Source organism: Pongo abelii, chromosome 3 (assembly GCF_028885655.2).
Source record: "Pongo abelii isolate AG06213 chromosome 3, NHGRI_mPonAbe1-v2.0_pri, whole genome shotgun sequence".
Taxonomy (NCBI): domain Eukaryota; kingdom Metazoa; phylum Chordata; class Mammalia; order Primates; family Hominidae; genus Pongo; species Pongo abelii.
In genome coordinates this window covers 62,281,645-62,302,742 of record NC_071988.2, presented here as the reverse complement: position 1 = coordinate 62,302,742, position 21,098 = coordinate 62,281,645, and the positions used below count along the sequence as shown (strand labels likewise).

At 36.5% G+C, this 21,098-nt stretch overlaps 1 long non-coding RNA gene across 7 annotated transcripts in view; it reads left to right on the top strand.

Moving 5' to 3' along the window:
- Nucleotides 1–20,023: 20,023 nt before the first annotated feature.
- LOC129058784 (uncharacterized) overlaps nt 20,024–21,098 on the top strand; it is a 54,156-nt gene continuing 53,081 nt past the window's right edge. For all 7 annotated transcript variants that reach the window (XR_010139856.1, XR_010139854.1, XR_010139858.1 and 4 more), the window contains exon 1: nt 20,024–20,844. This is a non-coding gene — a long non-coding RNA (uncharacterized LOC129058784). The remainder of the gene's footprint in view (nt 20,845–21,098) is intronic.

The following is a 21,098-nucleotide window of genomic DNA, read 5'->3' as shown; positions in this document are numbered from 1 at the left end:
AGACCTAATTAGTCCAGCAGTGGATGGGAACCTCATGAACACAAACTAGATGACACTTAAAACTTCTCACCCTAGGCCCGAGGCCCTGCAGGATGCAGTCTCTTTGCATCTCTCCAGCTTTCCCCAGCTCGTGCTCCCCATTTTCTGCTGCACATGCTTGGGCCACACTTACCAGCCTCCTTCACAAGCCTAAATTCTGATTAACCTAAAGCCCAAAGGACACCCTCTACCACCTCCTATCCTGACAATGGCCAGAGCCTGATCTCATACCCTTGTCCCCCGCTTCTCTCTCCAACCCCCCACCCCAGCTATCATGCGTGTTCATATGACTTCTTTGTTAACAAACATCTTTACTTACATATAATTTACATACAATAAGCTGCAACTACTGAAAGTGATTCACAAGTTTAGATTTCTGTCACCCTGGAAAGAAACCTCCTTCACATTAAGGTCACTTCACATCCTACTTTCCCCTCCCTAGCCCTACGTGGCCAAGAATCTCCTCTCCCCTGTGCTTGTTCTGGATGTTTATATGAATGCCAGATGTGTAGATGTCCATCATGGCACTTGCAGCTGTGTTGCAACTACCTACTTATACATCTGCCTCTCTAACCAGACTTACAGAAACTCAGCTTCCAGGGTCTCGCATTGTGCCTGACACTTGAAGAATAATGAAGAAATACTGGATTAATTAATAAATATCTCTTTTTCCTCCTTTTCAAAGGCAAGGAGGGGCAGAACTTGCATGTGAAAAGGAGGAAATGCAATAGAGAAGACTGTGCTTTACCTAAACTGGGGGTGGGGAGTTAAGTTCTGACAGGATGAAGGGAACTGAATGAACCAAGAAGTCAAAATTAAATACTTTCCAAAGTAGCACTGATCTGTAAAATTTGGCATTAGCAGTGTTTAATATGAGAGCAACTGTTCATGAGATTTCCAGTGATACATAAGCACTGCTTCTACATGTCAGAGAAAACTACCCATTTTCTGCTCTTGTCCTTTACCTCCTTTCCGAGCACCTCTTGCAGCCCGTGTACTCTTCCTTGGTGCAGGGTCAACGGGTTGCCCAAAGTTTTCTTCTGCCAGGTATGCTAATTTCAAAAAGAAATACTCCTTTCCTCTAGTCTTACTCAAAATTTCTACTGCCTGAGAGCTATTTACATCACGGTGAAGTGATTCTGAACACGTTAATCAATAGGCAGAACTGGTTAAAAGATTAGGCAAGTATCGGTCATTTAATTAAAATACAATAGAACATACTTTTGAAGAATCCTCAGAGTGAAGCAGGTAAATCATTAAGTCGCCCAAAATACCACAGGGGTCTGGGGGAATGAGGGACGGGCGAGGGGCAATTACTGTTAATATTTTTCTGAACATACTTTATGGCAGCTCTCTCTGAGGACATATACATGTATGTATGTGTGTGCATGTGTGTGTGTGTATACTCACTTTTGTGATCCACTGTACAGAGTTTTTCATTTCCGTGAATACAAATCAACAGTATCCATGGATGGCTGCATGGCATTCCATTGTTGAACATTACATGATTCGTCTCTAAACAATCTCTTATTCCTGGACATTTAGGTTATTTTACTTTTTCTCTGGGTAGTATAAACAATTCTAAAAAGACTATGAGCATTTATCTTTGCACAATTAGTTTTCTTATTAAAACAAATGTTTATAAAGAAAATTTCTGTAACAGAGAATATCCAGGTTTTATGTTTTGATCAATATGGTAAAACTACCCTGCAGAAAGACTGCATACCTTTATGCTCTGATCAACAGTGTATATGTGTCTATTTCCCTACATACAGGAAATGATTGCATTTTCATAATATTTTCAGATTTTACAATAAGCATAAAGTAAATCATGGCCTTCTGACACTGCTCTGTCGTACTGGAAAATCAGCATTTTATTAACCTTTTTTTTTTTTACAAGTGATGACTGCAAAACAACTTCTGAAGCTTTCATCATCCTTGACCATCTCTCTATCTCTGACCTCTATCCTTCCCCAAATCCATACCCCACCTTAGTTCCTTAAATTGGAGTCATGGAGGCTGTGGAAAACACACATTCCCTAACAATCAAAAGTATAGAAATTGTAATGGTCTATTTTTTAAGCAAAATAGAAATACAATATTCATATTTTATGTGTATATCTGCAGTTACTAGGAACTTTAAGTATATATTTATTGATCCTTTGTATTTCTTTTCTGAAGTCCTGTATCTATTTGCCTTATAAGAATATTTACCTTGGTTGTTAGTTTTTCCACCGATATTAAGAATCTTTGTGATCACATATTAACTTTCTATATATACATAGACATATATATTTCTAGACCCTCTATTCTTTCCATTATCTTATTATGTTAAATAATATAAATTTATAATGAATCTCAATATCTATTAGGGCATGATCCCTCTTCCAATATTGCCTGATAGTACTTTTCTTGTTTTATATATTTTTTTCAGAGGTACTTTAAAATCACTTGACAAATTAAAAATCCTAATGGGTTTTTGCTTGAATTTACATTGAATGCATAAATTTTTAGTGATTTCATATCACTAATGTTTTAAACTTCCTCACTGTAGCAGTAGAAGTATTAGTAGAAACAGTCAAATAATTAGCAAATGGTAACTAAATGTTGAGTATGTATAAGATGATTTCCAAACACTTAAGATCATGGGATATTTTTTAGTATTGTCATTACTTTGTAGATAGGAAAACTAAGCTACAGAATATTTACAGAACTTGATAAATGGTCAAATAATCAGTAAAGACTAGAGCTAGAATTCCACTCAAGCATTTTGAAAAGAGATCCCGTATAATGATAACTCTGCAATTGAAATACATCCTTCCATTAAAGTATTAATGTTTTACACATTAAAAAAAAAAAATTTAACCCAGGGCCTGTACAGGTCTTGTTGAATTTGTATCTACACTTTTTATGTTTTTAGCTGCAGTTTTTAATTATTAGATATCCTTATATTTTCAAAAATTTTGGCATCATAAATACTATCAATAATTTGTTTTGTAAACATCTAATGTGCTGAATGCTAATTGTTTCTGAACATATTTTGGTGACTTCAGGTTTTTAAAAATAAATAATAATATTGTATTCTTATTTCCAATTTTTATACCTCTGAATTCTTTTTATTTTCTAATTCGTTTGCCTAATAATTCAATAAAAATAAAGTTTTTATTAAAAATAGACATTAAAGTTAACTAAATGCCTTTTTTTTTAAGATGGATTTTCACTCTGTTGCCAACCTAGAGTGCAGTGGCACGATCTCGGCTCACTACACTCTCCGCCTCCGAGGTTCAAATGATTCTCCTGCCTCAGCCTCCCGAGTAGCTAGGACTACAGACACTTGCCACCACCCCCGGCTAATTTTTGTATTTTTAATAGAGATGGGGTGTCACTATGTTGACCAGGCTGGTCTTGAACTCCTGACCTCATGAACCTCCCACCTGGGCCTCCCAAAGTGCTGGAATTACAGGCGTGATTCACCATGCTGGCCACTAAACGCCTTTTTCAATAATCATATAGATTTTTCCAATTTTAGTGTCATTGAGCATATTGACTTATAAAATTAATTAGGATAATTTTCTTCTCTCTTTCTAACCTCCAGCACTTAAAATGGCATAGGCTTCTTGACTATAGAAGAAATTCAAGAATAAAATTTTCTAGCCATAGTACTTTTTATTTTTAGGATAGCTCAAAAGCTATCTTCCTACTGGAAAACTTACAGATTTAATCACTTACTGAGACAATTCTTCTAATTTATAGCCCCCTGAAATATTATTAATTTGATGCATATTTTCTTGCTGTCCTTTCTATTTGTTTTCATAATTTTTGATCAAGCAAGCGTTCTGTGTTTTATTTACTGACTTCAAGGAACAGGTTTCTGAATTTATTTTGAAATTCTGCTTTCCCTCCTAGTTCATTAATTTATGTTTTTATATGTACTAAATCATTCATTCTAATTGCATAAATTTTGTTGTGTTGATATTTTTCAGATGTTTAAGTAATTCGTTTATTTTATTTTTATTTAGTTCCTTTATATTATGGTTTTGTATACAATCATAGATTCCATATGTAGCATATTTTTACTGCTATTTTCTAACTAATCTGGAATTATAGTTTTAGTTTCTTCTTTTTGCATATGTTATTTCTCAATTTGTTACGTTATTTTTATACAAGAGACTAGTCTATCATTAGAAATTTGCCATAATTTACTAAGTTTCTGTGTTGAGTGTGTGTTTCTGTGTTTCACTAAGCATATGATAACATAAACAGTATATATGATATATTGTCAAGTTTGCTTGTCAATACACTTTGCTTCTTTGCTTGTATAGTACAGAGCTTGCTCACCTCTTGAATGATATTTATTAGTTATATCAGTACAATCATTCTTGCCACAATTTAATTCTTGTGAATTAGTTTTTCATAAATTAAATAAATTAGCTAAACTCAACTATTCTTCATGTTTCTCTCACTTTTTTGCTGTATATTTATCAATTTTGTTACATATTATAATTGTATATAATAAATTAAGATGACATTAGATAGAGACTGATATTTTTTGTTGAGGTTTTATAGGGAGAATTTCAGAGTATCGTCAAAAACTCTTCTCCCCCATTTCCACTTACTTTCCAAGAAATATATAAAATTTTGTGTCTGCATCCAAATAAAATCTACAGCTATGAAAATAGTTAAAATAAAGTCATTAAAAATTCAGCAAAAGAGCAACGAATATTTTAAACCATAAATCACATATCGGGAAGTGTGAGATGTATCTTGAATTAATGTGCACTTTTTATCATAACGGTATCCTTGAAATCTGCATCATGGAGTGATAATCAAGTCAGAGTATATCAAATTGAGTTTCTCATACTTTAGTATTTAAACTGTAAAAATAGGAGTCTAAGAAATAATTTATATTCAATTTTCTTTTTTGCAGTGCTATGATTTCAAAGGTTACATGACTAATGTTAGTTTCCAACATTGTTCTGCAAAGAATAAAAGCTTTGTGCTAACTAAAGAATATTTAAAATTCACTAAACTCAAGATATACATACCAGTTTCTGGTCCCCACCCACCCACCCAATTTAAATAACTGCATCTATTGAGAAAGAATGAGACAAGAATGAAAATAAAGAGAGCACCATTTTCATATGCCAGAAACTGTGCCAGAGTTGCCCTGTTCTATATAAGAGCCAATAAGAGGTTATTTAAATTTAAGTTAATTAAAATTAAATACATTCCAAGTGGAAACTATGTGGCTAGTGGCTACTGTTTTGAATAGCATAGGTGGAGGACAATCCCAGAATCACTGAAAGTTCTTTTGGACAGCACTGAGGGCAGTTATTTTTCTTCCCAAGAATAATGAAAAATAATTTCTTTTTATTCATCATTTCAGATGGGACAACTGAAGTTCAGAAGAAAAAATAAACAGCATATTCAAGTTTAGAATATTAGTAACTGGTGAACCAACGACTTTATGTCAGTTCAGTTTGGTTTCTGAGCCTCTGCTTTTTCCACTTAATATGTAGAACTGACTGACAGAAAGAAATCCTTAACATTAGGAATAGCTCATGGAAGGCCCCTCCCTGAGCTGAACACAGCCTCAAAAATCTCACCAGAGGTAGCACTGGCACAACTTGTCCCTGGAATATTTATCCTTGTCCTTTCTATATTTCTTGTCTTACACTAGATTCTCTGAATTGTGCTGAGTTCTTACTAGTGTGTACATTTTTGAATTAAATTAACATTGCAACTCAGGTTTCTCCATTACCTCTTACCTCTAGCAAAAATTTAGCAACTGTGCCAAATAGTATATTTATATTTTATACTACCTACTGAGACAACTTCTGCAGGTGACACAGTCTAAACGTCATGTCCAAACTTAACCCTTTAAGTTCTACCAACATTGTCCTTTTCCACATTTGTGGACTGAATAACATCTCCCAAAAAGATATGCCTAAACCCTACCCTCCAGTACTTACGAATGTGAATTTATTGTTAAAAAATAATTTTTGCAGATAATTAAGGATTCTGGGATGAGATCATCTTGGATTCAAGGTGAGCAGTAAATCCAATGACCTATGTCCTGACAAGTATAAGGAGAGGGAGGTTTGAAGCACACAGGCAACGATCAGAAAATACAGAAGTGAAGGTCAAATGGAGATGGAGGCAGAGGTTGGAGTGATGTGAGTACAGCCCAGGAACAGGAAGGATTCAGGACCACTACGAGAAGCTAGGAGGGAGGGACGCAACAGAATGTCTCTCAGAGCTTCCGGGAAGAACCAAACTGCCGGCACCTTGATTTTGGACTTCTGGCTTCCAGAACCGTGAGACGATACATTTCCGGTTTTGTAAGCCACCCAGTTAGTGTAATTTGTTTCGGCAGCTGGAGGGAACTCACAAAGCCACCATCCCTGTCAGTACAACTTCTTTTCAGTGCTTTGATCTCTTCAAAGCAGTTACTGTTTCTTCCACATCTCCCAAAGATATAATCAAGAATTTCTTGTGATTAAATTCCCAATTAACGCAAACAACTAAATGCAATCTGGGTGAACACCTGAAGAAAAATGTCAAAAATACGTAAATGTTAGGTTATGGGAAAATGATTTTGCCTGTTAAAATTCGGCTGACTGGCTGGGTGTAGACCCACGCTACTTCCTTTTTTAAAGTTCTGAACAGGCGCTGAGGCACTAGAAGCCTAAGGAGACTGAATGACGTAAGATGTGTGAAAGTGTACTGTTGATCAATGCTACAGGAGGAAAATAGCTTCATCTAACTGACAAACAAAGGAGGGTTCCATTTAATGCGACATATAGGTAATGGTATGTGAATTAATTATTACCGTGCATGGTGATAAGAAAAAAAGAATATAAAAATTTACATTTAATTATTTTATATGGCCAAACCAAATTATTTTAGATGGTCTTACCTTGTATTTCTCTGGCATCTGCAAAACCAAAGTTTACCAATTTTCCATATCCTAAATCTTTTAGTGGTTCTTGCATACAGAAACTATTTAGAAAGACTCTCACAAAGTCAAACATTGTGATTTAAATTGCCCCAAATCCCCTAATTCTATAAAAGGTAGCTGTTTTCCTCCTAAGGTCTAGTGCTGGTAAATAGAGTTATTTACACAGGTCATATTCACCTAGGTGCTCACTAAAAATAAAAATGTGGATTGATCACCTTAAGGTCAGAATGCTGTAGGTGAAAGGCCAGGATGGAAGTGAAATCTCAACCAGGGGAAGTAAGAGGAGCAAACTCAGTAATTAATGGTAAGGGTGATCAAAGGAAGAGAAAGGGAGGACTTGACCTTTCTTCTGGTAGAGTACAGACGGCATGGGCCAGCCAGGTGTTGGCTTCAGAGCCAAGGGAGCTCCTGACCCAGACACAAGACATCTCCCTAGTAAAAGACTTCAAGACTTAAATAAAGAAAAGAACATATTGCCCAAAACTCATCTGCAAATAATTGTAATAAATAGTAGCACATCATTTCCTCATGGGGATTGGGATAAGGGATCAAAACATATTCAGTCCCAGAAAATGAAGCAGGGGGGTTAAAAAACATAATTGTAATTTGAAAGAGCAAGCTTCTTCAGGTTTGCTAGGAAGAAAACAGTATCTTCACCCATAGAGAGGAAAATGATCAGAAGGCCTGACAGGCCTTGACCATTTAATTTACAAACTAACCTGTTATCATTTTTTTGTTTATTTTTCTTGAGATGTGGTCATCAATAACAGGTAGTAGATGCAAAGGGAACCACTTAAAATCACTTTAGCCTAATTAAAATTTATGCTAGCCCCCAGTCTCTAGGTTTCTCCAGTTAAGAAAGGTCATGTTTTCAGGGGGAAAATAAAATACTGGAAAAAAAGAAAAAGAGAGAAAGAACAGAAAAAAGGACTAAAGTTTAACATCAAATGACATATGTGCCTAAGACTCTCCATAGTATACCGATCCATTCTTACTGAGACTTCTATTATATACATTAGAGACTTTTCACTGTTTGCTGACAAGAGAATACAGACGATCAGAATTATCACACCTTGACTGATAGGAAATTTGCTGCCGAAGGTTTGCAGCTAATTGTCTAGTCTACATTGAAAGTTTTTATTCTACCAATTTAAGCCCACAATTAAAAAAATTTATTTTAAAAGCAAAAACTTCTAGAAAGAGCATTTTTTACAGACCTGGAGAGAGAGTGGCACTGAAAGAGGAAAGGTTATCTTTGATAATCTAGCCCGGGATAACCAGATTCAGGTAGGGGCCAAAATAACTGGATTTAAAACAACAAACAAGGAAAAATCTAATTCATAAGGTAATTCAATAGGGATGTGTTACGTACCTGTAAACTTTATTTAGAGAAACAACCAAACTGGCCAGGTACGTTGGCTCACGCCTATTAATCCCAGCACTTTGGGAGGCCGAGGTGGGTGGATCACCTGAGGTCAGGAGTTTGAGACCAGCCTGGCCAACATGGTGAAACCCCGCCTCTACTAAAATTACAAAAATTAGCTGGGTATGGTGGCAAACACCTGTAATCCCAGCTACTCGGGAGGCTGAGGCAGAAGAATAGCTTGAACCCAGGAGGCGGAGGTTGCGGTGAGCTGAAACCGCACCACTGCACTCCAGCCTGCGTGACAGAGTGAGACTTGTCTCAAAAACAAAACAAAACAAAAAAAAGCAACCAAACAAAAAGAAAATTTTCTTTTGTTTGTTTGTTTCCTGGAAACTAAAGTGATTGGAAATAAATATTTTTAAAACTAAGTGAGAAAACAGTGACACACATTTGAATATATTTAAACATACCTAAGATATGTATTGAAGTATTGGCCTATAGTATACATTAATAAAATTTGTGTAAGTTTGTGCAAGAATTAATATACATGAATGTACATACACATGCATATATCTATTATTTCTGCAGTGGAAATAAAATAATAGAGAAATAACTGCAGATATGTGTGACACTATCTATTTGCCTATATTTTAAAATATTATGCAGAGAGCAATGAAGTTCTTTAACTGAAGAAAGCTAAAACTTGGTTAGAATTTGAACATCAGTCCAAATAACTGGTGTTTTATTACGTCTATCTGCAAGAAAATTGATCTAAGAAAATCTTGCAACTTTACAATTAATTGGCAGCAGGTGAGTTAATGCTGATAAATCATGAAAATCTACAAACATGTTTTTATTCCTATACACTACTTTATTTTCTTCTAAAATCAGAAGTAGATTATAATGATAAAACATCAGTGTTGGTAATATTCTCTAAGTATTATTACAAATTCCTTGGTTTGTAAGTGAGGAAATTGGAGGTAAGAGATATGCAATAACCCACCCAAGATCACACAGCTTTTAATGAAAGCCAAATCTCAGATTAGGCAGCATTCAGTGTTATATCTATAATACTAGAATATCAGAAATAATTTTTTCAAGCAATGATTCCCCAAGAGTGAACCACAACAGTATGGAGGGTCCAATTATTCAAGAAAATGCTTACAAAAGCTGTTATCTCAATCATATTAAAAATAAAAAATATCCAAGCATACACTAATGTAATTTAACTTTTTAAAATTTTTCCTAAATAAATATTTTGGGATGTCAACAAAGATACAAACAATAGTAAAATTGTTCATTTAGCTTTCTTTCTAATGTGCACAATTTAAACAACTGAAATATCCAACCATAACAAATTGTTAAATAACTTTTGCTAGATCCATAGAATGAAATAATATGTGACTATGAAAATGATGTTGTAGTGAAAGGTTTAATGGCTTCAGAATTTTAATTTTAAACAATGTTATGCAAAATGTTATGATAAATATAGCATAATCGACATACATAAAAAATATATCTAATATACCACAATAGCACTCACATTTATCTTATAGAATTGTTTTGTATTGTATTTTGCATTTGTAGTTTGTATTTTAATGCATTATTACACTTAAGAACTATTTCAGAAGTCAGAAAAGAAATGCTGAAATTGTGATTTCATCATAATCATATAATGGAATACTGAACAATGGTTATAATGAATGAACTAGTTCTAAATGTACGAACAAAGAAAAAATTTTAAAATCATGAAGAGCAGAAAAGCAAACTGTAAAACGATACACAGAGTGAATGTATAATGAATGTTAAAATGTGACTTCTCTTCTAAATTGATCTTTACAATTTCATTTAATAAATATTATAAAGACTATCGTTTTAATATTGAATATTGGTTCTGTGGGGGCAAATAATTAAAAGCCCTAATAAATACTACAATACAAATATTTTTGAGCATCTTTCTTCTGACCATGTTACTTATCCCAAATTTGTATTCCTTTTTTGTTCCCTCAACTAATTTTCTTTTTAATTTTCATGTTATTTTAATAAAAAGTATTAAACCAAAAGAGTAAGTATTCCTGTACTCCATGTTTTGTCTTTGTAGTCTTCAAAATAAACGTTCTCAGTAGTGACATGAAGGCTTCTCTCACAGGTCGCTGATGAACAGGTTTCAGGTTTGGCACTATTTTGGTGACCTTGGTCTTACAGGTTTGGTTTACAGTATGTGTCAGTGTTGCAGATCTAATTAGATTTGAGGATGATGACTCGCACTAACATTCACAAGGAAATGAAATGTATAACCTACTATGCCGATTTACTAATTTGTAATCAAAATCAAATAGGAGCCTGGAGCTCTTGCCTGCTGCCTGCAGAAGCACCCTGAACACCTTACTTCACTAAAGAAAATGGGCAAGAGTAAACAGATTATCTGAAGGTGGCTTGGTGGCATGAATTAGAATACATTATTCTATTTATATGATATACTCCTAATGCCATCAGACCATGCAGGTCTGCAACATCAAGTATTCAGAAAGCTAGCAACTACTTTCTTTCCCGGAGGGCACCCATGTGAGTATTACCAAACATTGCCCTTCAGATTCTGGTTCAGTTTGCATGTTTTCCATACACAATTAGAAACATTTATCTCATAGACATTGTTAAGACTGTCAGTATGATTGGAGCTGCTGCCTTGGGAATATATTCTATCCTTTTTGATAGAGATTCTTTTTCTCACAAATCTATAGATTTGGTCTCACAGTACGCATGGGGGGTCTTCTTATCCATTATTTCTTGACCAGTTTTTGAAATTTGAAGAGATTTCTGAGGTGACTTGCTTATTCTTTTGCCTAGAGGCGTATTTTTTTCTTAATTGTATATAAAAACATTATTTACTAAAATGTTTTGCATATTATTCACATTTTAAACTCTTCTGCATTACAAAATGGAAAACATTCTACAAAAAAATCTGTCAATATATACTTATTTAGAACATCAGAAATAATTTTTGAATTGATATGTCAGTTGTAATTTTATAAATGATATTACATAATGAGCGAAACCACTGTCCCTTATTGTTATGGCTGTTGGTCTTCTCAAACAATTTAAAAATTAATTTTCTATAATTTCTTTGGGGTTATGAAAAGCTGATCCACGCAAATAGGAACTGTTGCAAATCCTTTTCAATTTAATTCTAATCACACACTGATTCCAAATAGTAACTCACTAAAATAAAATGACCAAGCTCCAGAAACAGGAAAATGCAAAGAATCTTACCATACAATAATATTTTTAATCGAGATTTTTCCCAAATCACATTATCTGATATTTAAAAATTAAAGAGAACATTAAGCAGATAATTTTATTCATGTGCAATTCATGCTAAAGCAGATTCGAGTGTGAATTCTGTTTCAAAGGTACTTGTAACTTCAAATTTCTCTGTTTTTGTTATCTCAAAAGCAGCATCATTATGATAATTGTTTCATTTGTACTGTTGGTACGTGCACTCTTTTATTTAAATATATCAACACAAAATTTTTAAGTGCTATAAGGTTTACATTTTAAAATAGACTAAACTGGAACTACCAATATTGTATAAAACAATAGTGGCTGAAATAAGACTTTCTTAAAAAATAAATTTATAAATCATTCTATGTAAATATTACTAGCATAACAATTTGGACATAAACTTTACCAAAATCCGTAATAAGGACCTGAACATTTAAGACTACTGTTAACATTTCTTATACTTTACTATTTCAAGGTTAGTTTTCCCTCAAAATTTCTGGAAACAAATACTGAGATTTCTATGTTTTATAATTTGTTATTATCACAAAGTTTTCATTTCTTGAAATTTAATTTAATATATGTATGATAACCATTAAATTTTTGCTTTCTTTGTTCAAATTAATCACTGTGAATGTTTCAAAAGCAAAATTTTAAAAAGCATAAGGTTCGCAAGTAATAAGAAACACCATTTTGTTGAAAATGTTATTAGATTTCTTGAAGTAAACAAATTGTAAGCATTAAAAAAATCACTGACCTTTAATTATATGAAAATTAACCTTTTTTATTTTGATCCCGCAGTTACAAGTAAAATTTTGAAGAAATCACTAACAAATTTGACTCACACAAATAATTTTAGAAAAATATTTATTATGAGTGTTAATACTTTATGTGAGTTTAACACATTTTAAGTCAAAATAAAATAAAGTTGGCAATAACTGCAATATTGTCAACTCTGCTCTGAATATAAAAAGCAAAATAATTAAGTTGTATGGAAAAGTATTAATGTGAAAAGTAGGAATAAAAAACTTCACAATGATAACACAAGAGGACCTGTATTTGGGAAAAAATCTACAATAAAAATAATGACACATGCAAAATATAAATTTAATACTTTTGAAATTCAAATCTATAGGCAACACACAAGAACTGAAGATACTTTAGTGTATTTAATTTTATCAAAAAAACATTTATTTTGCATAAGGAATTGTTATATGCTATATGAAATTAAAATAAATCTGTAAGAAAATGAGAAAAAGAAATTATGAACATCCCAACACAAAACAAATATTTTCTGGTTGTTAACCTCTTAGACTATCTTGCACCTATTTGTTATTAAAAGAAAGATATCAGTGTACTGATTTTTATTTGATAATAAGAAGAGATCAAAGATAGATAGATCCTAATATTTATTGAGCACTTAATTTGACATTTATGTTTTAAAAATTTTTATCAATATTATAGATGCTGTTTAAATTTAGGTAAATATACTTTAAGAAAAAGGCTTAGAGATGGAAAGTAAATTGGCATGCTTATTTTTCAATACTAACTGCTTAACCTTTAAATCTATGTTCAACAAGATACTATTATCTTCTCAGAATATTCTATTCTACTGATAGTACATATTAATTGATACAGAAAATTAAAACACACACACACACACATATACACAAGAAAGCCAATTTATCATTTCTAGTTGACATTTTGGCTGAAATTTGGGATTATTTATTCTTGCTGCTGTTAATTTTATATACAATCAAAAGTTAAACCTATAAATATTTATCTTCTAAATAACAAAATTAAATCCTAAAAACTGCATCAGGAACTTATTCTTACTTTTTATTTTTTTATTTTATTTTCATTTTATTTTTATATTATTTATATTTTATTTTTATTATTTTTATTTTATTTTTAATAGACAACTATTAAAAATCAGCCTATGTAACTTGTGAAGTATTTTTAAAAAGGTAATGTGAATAAATCTTTCTGCTTAATGAATGATAGATTGAGCTATAAGATGAAAAAATATAAAGTACTGATGCAATCCATTAATACACTGATATTTGTGACTGTGATTGGTTCTCATTAAAAGTGTCCGGGTTTAAAAAATGTTAAAATAAAGTTTATTTAGAAAACTGGTGGTATAAACTGGAGGGAAGACATTCATGGAAAGGTGTCTCCTCACTTTTCTCCCTCTGTCATATAGTTGAAGCTGACATATGGACACTTTTTGTTCTCACATGCCCATGGGCACTAATTTAGTAAATTCTATAGACCCAGAGTAGAGATTGTTTTATTGTCTGTTTTGCATAATAACGTTCTAAATCTAATGTTACCAGTAAAGTTCTCTGTCACACAATAATTATCAATATTTATTACTAAAGCAAGTTCTTGAACATACTGTAATTTAAGCATGGAAAGTTGAATAAGAATCTAATATAATTTATATTCATAATAAAAGTACTAGCAAAGTGGTAATAATACTGATTTGGGGGAATATAGGAGTAACATCAATTTAAACTTTTTGCAACACCAGTATTCAGCCTCTCAGTTTGCCAACAGTATTCTATCTGCTAGCTGCCTTTAGTTTAGGCACAAAGTTCTGATAATCATAATCAATCATACATTTCAAAACCTTTAAGATATTCATATTGGAAAACACAGTATAATTCTATTTGTTAAGGGTGCTGTGAAATAATCAAAATCATGAAACATATTCCTATCAGAATGAAAATGCTAGTTAGACAACTGTTTTATTCTAATAATATCAGGTACATTTAACTATGCCTCTCCAATCTCCTACCTTTGGAAAATAATAATTAGAAAGGTATGCTTATTATAATACTTAGTAAGTGTGATTCTGGTAAATAATTTTTCACACACTTGATATCCACTTTTGATCCATCCACCTTTTTCCATAATAAGTTCTAAATATAAGTCCTTTAAAGCATGAAAGATAGTTTTTGACCACTATAAAGAACGACTATGTTTGTCTTGTCCCATGGTTTTAATCCCTTGGTAACAATATAAACAGTTTATATAACATATTGTATTTAGAGGTTATCACAAGTTTCATGGTAATTATGTGAACAGTAGGGCGGCTTACCCAATTATATTTCTATGACTAAATATCTCTAAAGCTATATGGCAGAACTGTCCTATACAGTAACATATAGAAAATTATCTGAGGACTCTGGGGCTTCAAAAAAAATTTGGGATAATCAGTGATAAAATCTATCCCTGAATATTGTATGAGCAAAACTGTACTCATGTTAAAAATATGTTTTATGAGATATATATCATATAACATATGCCAGAAAACAATCATATTATACATATATAATTAAGCTATATTCTTGGTAGACTTTTATACAAAGAAGTGGTAATTAAAGAGAGTTAAAGGTAAAGGTGTTTGTACCCAATACAGCATTAATATATAAAAATTAAATTACAGTAATACTCAAAGTTGGAAATATGATTTGGGATAAATCTTGCATCCTCATCATTTCTGCTAAAATTTATATCCCAAGATACATTTTTCACTGCTGTACTCATCTAGAATAATTTTTTTATATTATGATTTTTTCCTTATATATAGTGCTAAAAACTTTTTCTTCTTATTAAAAACTAATGGTGCCTCCCAATAAAACACCCAAGTTTCAAACATATATGCCTTTTCTATAAATTATAAGTGAAAGTCATGCTCAGTCATACTTGACACTAAGAGAAACCAAACAGGCAGGTGACAAGACAGAAACTAAAGAATAAAAGGTTTCATCTTTTGCTTGATCGTCACTGACTGATAAACCCATGTTAACTCCCAGAAGATAACTTAATGGAGAAAAAAACGAAATCTCTGTTTCTTCATAATCTCTCAATCCCTCTATATGAGTTTCAAAAACTTAATTCAGTCGAAATATTAGGTTGGTACAAATGTAATTGCGGTTTTATATTTAAGTCTAAACTCAGTGGCTACATTTTATGGTGCTGGAAGAAAACTACCTAATAGAGCTATATTATAGCTCTATTAGAACAATGTCCTAAGGAGATGGAATGAAAATACAAATAATGCAGAAAGTGCATTAAAATTACTGTAATAACAAGTGCAAACACTTGGTGAATGCCAAGCTTCAACTATTACCATGAGGCTTAGGTTAAATACAGATCCTCTACTTAACAGATATCTATTTTTGATCACGTTTTTAAAATGAGAATTTAAAGTTGATGATTAGACTATTTTCCAAAATTCTTCAATAGGCACATTGCCACTCCCATTACCAAGATTCCCAGTGAAAACTGATGACCCATGTGTGTATGTATATATGTATGTATGTATGTATGTATGTATGTATGTATGTATCCAATATTTCCCTCCACAAACTTGAACTCAACTTCAGTAGCATATTACGGGATTGTATCAGTCCAGTAAACTTAACTGAAAACGCTCAGTACTGTACAAAGAGTATTTAGTGATTATATTTTTAAAGTCTCAAAATATGTAGAAATATATATGTCAAAGTTATATCAAAATTATGTCAATCTTATCAGCATTTCATTTATATTGAGTTTACAGAAAAACTTACAAGGCACCCGGTTTTCTCTGAAGATATATATCACATGAGCAATGACCATAATATACCTACGTTTAACCTATTTTACTACATTAACATTGCTTTGACCAGCTGATTTGTAAACTATCAATAAGAGTTATATTGGAGGAATTTAACACATTTAATAGAGATGATACATTAGTAAATGTCTGGTATTCATATTTTTAAACATTTAAATATGGCATAAAACTTTCAGCATCTTACACTGAAACCCTTTTGTTCTTGCCTGTGTAAAGGGACATAAATTTAGGATGGAATAAATTTAGAAAAATCTATAATCATTTAATCTGTGTGGCAACAGGCGGGATAAAATTAGTTCTTTCAGAAAGGTAGTTATACTATTTTATAACACTGGCAGTTCCAAGCCTTCTTGGATATTATGCGAATGTGAAAGAAATATATTTTCAGAATGCATAAGTAAATACTTTGCTACAGACGTTATCTGAAGATTTAGAAAACAGTCACATATATTTTATAAACATGTGCCCTCAGTGTAAAGCATGTTTAATTCAAATGATTGCTAGTGCTACATTTTTTCAATGGCATCGTGTGCGTCTCTAAATTCATTAAAATGTTTGCTGTATGGCTGTAACTTTTAAATTGCTAAATAATGACATTAAAGTAAGACCTAATAGGATTTTTTTCAGAGTAGTTAAGCTCAGTTCTCTGCCACGGTAAAATCTATGACAAAACACAATGAAAGGAGCAAGAGATGGGAGATGAGCAGATTAGACTGAAGAACCAGTTCTTTCCTGAAACGGTGCAACAAAGCAGGTGCCTAAGTCTTTGCCGTTCTGCCTGTGAAATGGGAAGCCCATTTGTCTCTGTTCACTTTAAAGCTATTTTTTCAGATGCATGACTGATTGCAAAGTTTTAAAATTTTTGTAGGAAGGCAGATTCTCTCCTGATGTTATTGTTAGCATAATATATCAATGTAAGGATTTTTTAAAGTGGCTTTTGAAGAATTTCGTCTTTGTCTCTGAAGGTAAAATGAATGTGACCAGATCACACCAGATCTAAATTTCATGAAATTTTGGGGAAGAAGGAACATCAATTCACAAGAATGACTAAAACGTTTTATTAACTTTTTCCTTCAATTTAAGCTGCAGTAAATTATTTGAAGAAATAAGTGTATTTAGCTATCTTAACTTTGCAAAACACAAATTCAGTTGCATTTAGAATGCTAAAAAGTATTCAAAATGATGTTTGCTTACTTTCAAATGCAAGTTTTTATACTTTTAAGCTATAACGCAATAATTAGACTTTTATTATGGCAGAAGGCATTGTTTTTCATGGTGTTGTGAGTCACCACAATATATAACCAAAGGACCAGTTGACATTTCTGACATGAATGAATCATCCTGTACTCTAATATGCACAAAAACTATTTTCAAATGCTTTATGAATGAAAAAGAAGCCTAAAGAATTGAAGTTTCTACAGATATATTCCAATCATATTTCAGTAGACACAAAATTTTTTCCAAATATGACAGTAAAACCAGTGTCTCCCCTAAAGTGAGCTCCATACACATTTATTTGGCCTCTTTGTGATTACATTGGGATAAATGAGTGTTATGCAGGTTCCAGTATAGTTTTCCACTGCTCCATCTGCTGGATGTGTCTACATCTCCTGCACCAAAGTGGTAACCTCTGAAAAGTAACATGAACTAATTCAGCAGGTGGCTTCAAAAGGCTCAAGCACGTTGCTTGGAAACTTACTATGACTTCTAAATTTTCGTTTCACTAAAAACTTCCTACTTCACCGTAAGAAAAAAAAAATAGTAATGAACCTATAACTATTACTAAAATAGTATGGCACGGAAGATACGTTTCCCAGTAGGTGATACGTTACAAACAAGAAGGCACTGGGCAATTCATTGCAGGTTTGCACACCGCTCCGATCTTACTGATTTTGGCATTTATCTAAGAGGTTTCAGAGTCGTTCACCTAATCTAGACATGGAAATCGTATGCATAAAAGTTTTAAAGAGATTTTTAAGCGTGTCTGTTATTAAGAACATAAATATCACAAAAGGAAATCATGCCTCTCCAAACACGATTTACCAAGGATCTGGGAGCCCTTAGCATTTTCCCCCGCAGCGTCTTTGCAGGCAGCTCCCGAGTTGCGCTCTCCGACGAGGCAGCCCCACTTTTCCTCCTTCTCCCAGTCACAGAGGGGACAACGTGCAGCTGCCGCCACCGGCCAGGCTGCTGTCACCGCTGCCGCCGCCGCCGCTGCTTCAAAACCATAGCTGCTACTGCAAAGAAAGGGTTACTCCTCTCTTGGAGTCAAGTGGCTGCAAACTTCACCTGCTTTTCATGTACCTTCTCCTGCAAACTTGTACGTCCTTCCGTGCAGAAGGAGCAAGGAAAACCATTACCAGCATCACAGGGAACATCATAATGAAGGACACCCCCGGAAGGCAAGACCTGCGAGTTATTCCGAAATACGATCTTAATCCAGATGGGAACCACCGCTGCCAGCAGATCCTCCCCCACCCCCCCCCCCCCCTCGGTTCCCATCAGCGACCGGAGCCCACGCTGCCAGGGAGGGCGGCTGCAGCAGCCGCGGGCATGTGCGAGGTGGAGGTAAAGTTTGACAAATGATGACCACTCTGGGAAGGTGAAGAATCTAGGCAGCCAAAAATCCGCGCGGGGTGTGCTAGGGAAGAAGGCGCGCCGGGAAGCGCCACGTACCTTGCTGGGGTGCCAGGCGTGGAGGCTGAGGAGAGAGTCGGTGGAGGTGGCGGGGCGAGAGTCCAGCCCTGGCCGCGGGCTCCCTCCCGGGGCGAGCGGAGCCGCCGCCGCCGTGCCCGGGCGCAGGGCCGAGCGGCCGCCGCCTCGCCAAAGGCGCTGGCAACGCCACTCACTTGGCCCGGGGAAGTTGGGCAGCCACCGCCGCGGCCTCGGCACCCGGCGAGAGCAACACTTTTAGTTTGGACTTTCCAGCTCCAGTCCAGGCAAATCCACACTCACGCACACACGCGCGCGCGCGCGCGGACAGCTTCTCAGAGGCGCGCGAGCCGGCCCCGGTGGCTCTCTGGTCGCGTCTTGCTCTCTCCCTCGCTCTTACTGGCGCGGAGGTTATTGTTTTATTTATTTATTTCCTCCTCCCGGCTCCATCCCCCCTCCCCACACCTCCTTCTCCGGCTTCCCCCCCCCCCCCCTCCTCCTCCCCGGTCTGCGGGACCGGCCGCGGCGGTAGCTCCAGCTGCAGCGTGGCGGGGCTGAGCGGCGGGACCCGGTGGGGGCGCACCGGGCGGGGGCGCTCCGGGCGGGGGCGCTCCGGGCGGGGGCGCTCCGGGCGGGGGCGCTCCGGGCGGGGGCGCGGGGCCGGGCGGGCGGGGGCGCGGGGCCGGGCGGGCGGGGGCGCGGGGCCGGGCGGGCGGGGGCGCGGGGCCGGGCGGGCGGGGGCGCGGGGCCGGGCGGGCGGGGGCGCCGGGGCTGCCTCCTTGGCTGAGGTGAGGGAATGTGGGGGAGGCGAGGGGAGGACGCTGCCGCCTGCCGCACTGTGCTGTGCCGGGGGCACCCAGCCGGGTGCTGCCGGGGAGAAGCGGGGCGAACCCCGCGCCGCAGCCGAGGAACTGCGCGAGGGGCGGCTGGCTCGGCGCGCCCGGACCCGGCTCCCTCTTCCGCCGGCCAGGCGAGAAGGCTCAGTCGCCTCCTAGCCACCGCCACCCCGCTTCTTTTCCTGCTCTCCCCGGGGGCTCCCACAGCCCCTCGGGGACGCTCGGACGCGCGCCGCCACCGATTATCCACGGAAGACAGGGGTTTGCATTTGTGAATGGTGGTTTCAGCGCTACGCGGTTAGCCTGCCTCCACTTTCCAGCCGCCGCTGCCCCGACTCTCGGGAAAGGTGCAGCCACCGCCGGGTGGGGCGGGCTCAGGCCTCCGGGGCAATGAAGTGGGAGTCTGCGGACCACGGCCCCCAGCGCGAGTTGGGGTGCCTACGTGACACTCCAGACCCACCTACAAGAGCCAGGGCGGCAGTGGCTCTGCTGCTACCATTCTCCCCCAAAATGAGCTCTAAAAGGGCAGTTGACCGCTGTTGCCACGGTCTTTCAGTCACGGCCTACCGGGCTCCTAAACCTGCGGGAGACGCGACCTGAAAGCCGGCCGCCCTCCCCCACCCCAGTTACCCAAAGGCCGGGCTGGAAAGAGCCACGGGCAGAGACCCGGAGACCGGTGGGCGGCTTTCTTCTGCCTGCCCCGCTTCCCAGCGGCTTCTCCAACGCCAACCCTTCCAGGCTTCCCGTTAGGTAAACCTGTTCTGGCTTTTTTTTTTTTTTTTTTTTTGGTCCTTTGGTTTGCTATTTATTTATTTTTAGGAATTCATGATTTCAGTCACGAAAGAGGGAAAACTTAAAAGGAAGTAAGTCTACAATATCTGCATAAATACAGCCAGTTAACTAAGCAGCATCACAAAGGCTGCAATGTAAATCTCACGCCTTGGATTTGGAGGCAGGTTGGTTTCCTCAGCGTTTTGCCCGCCGAAGTCCTCACAGCCTTGGACTGCATTGTACAAGGTGTATAGATACAGGAAGATGGTGACACTGGAGTGCTTGCCCTGATCCGTCACAGTATGCTTATGTATGTAAACGGTGCTTTCCTTTCTATCCAAACCTTCCAATTTCCCTGAAATTTATTCATTAGATATGCATTTCTTAGTCTTCTGGATCTTTTCTCAGAAATCCACCGTTAGGGGTACAAATACTACTTAAGGAGCCGGTTTTACATACTTTACATTTTCCTTGACATCCCGAGTAAGCCCCCAGAGGTCAGACGGGGAACAGGTGAGGTCAGAAAATGGGAGAAGGTGGAAAAAAAAATGTTTATCTTTTAGG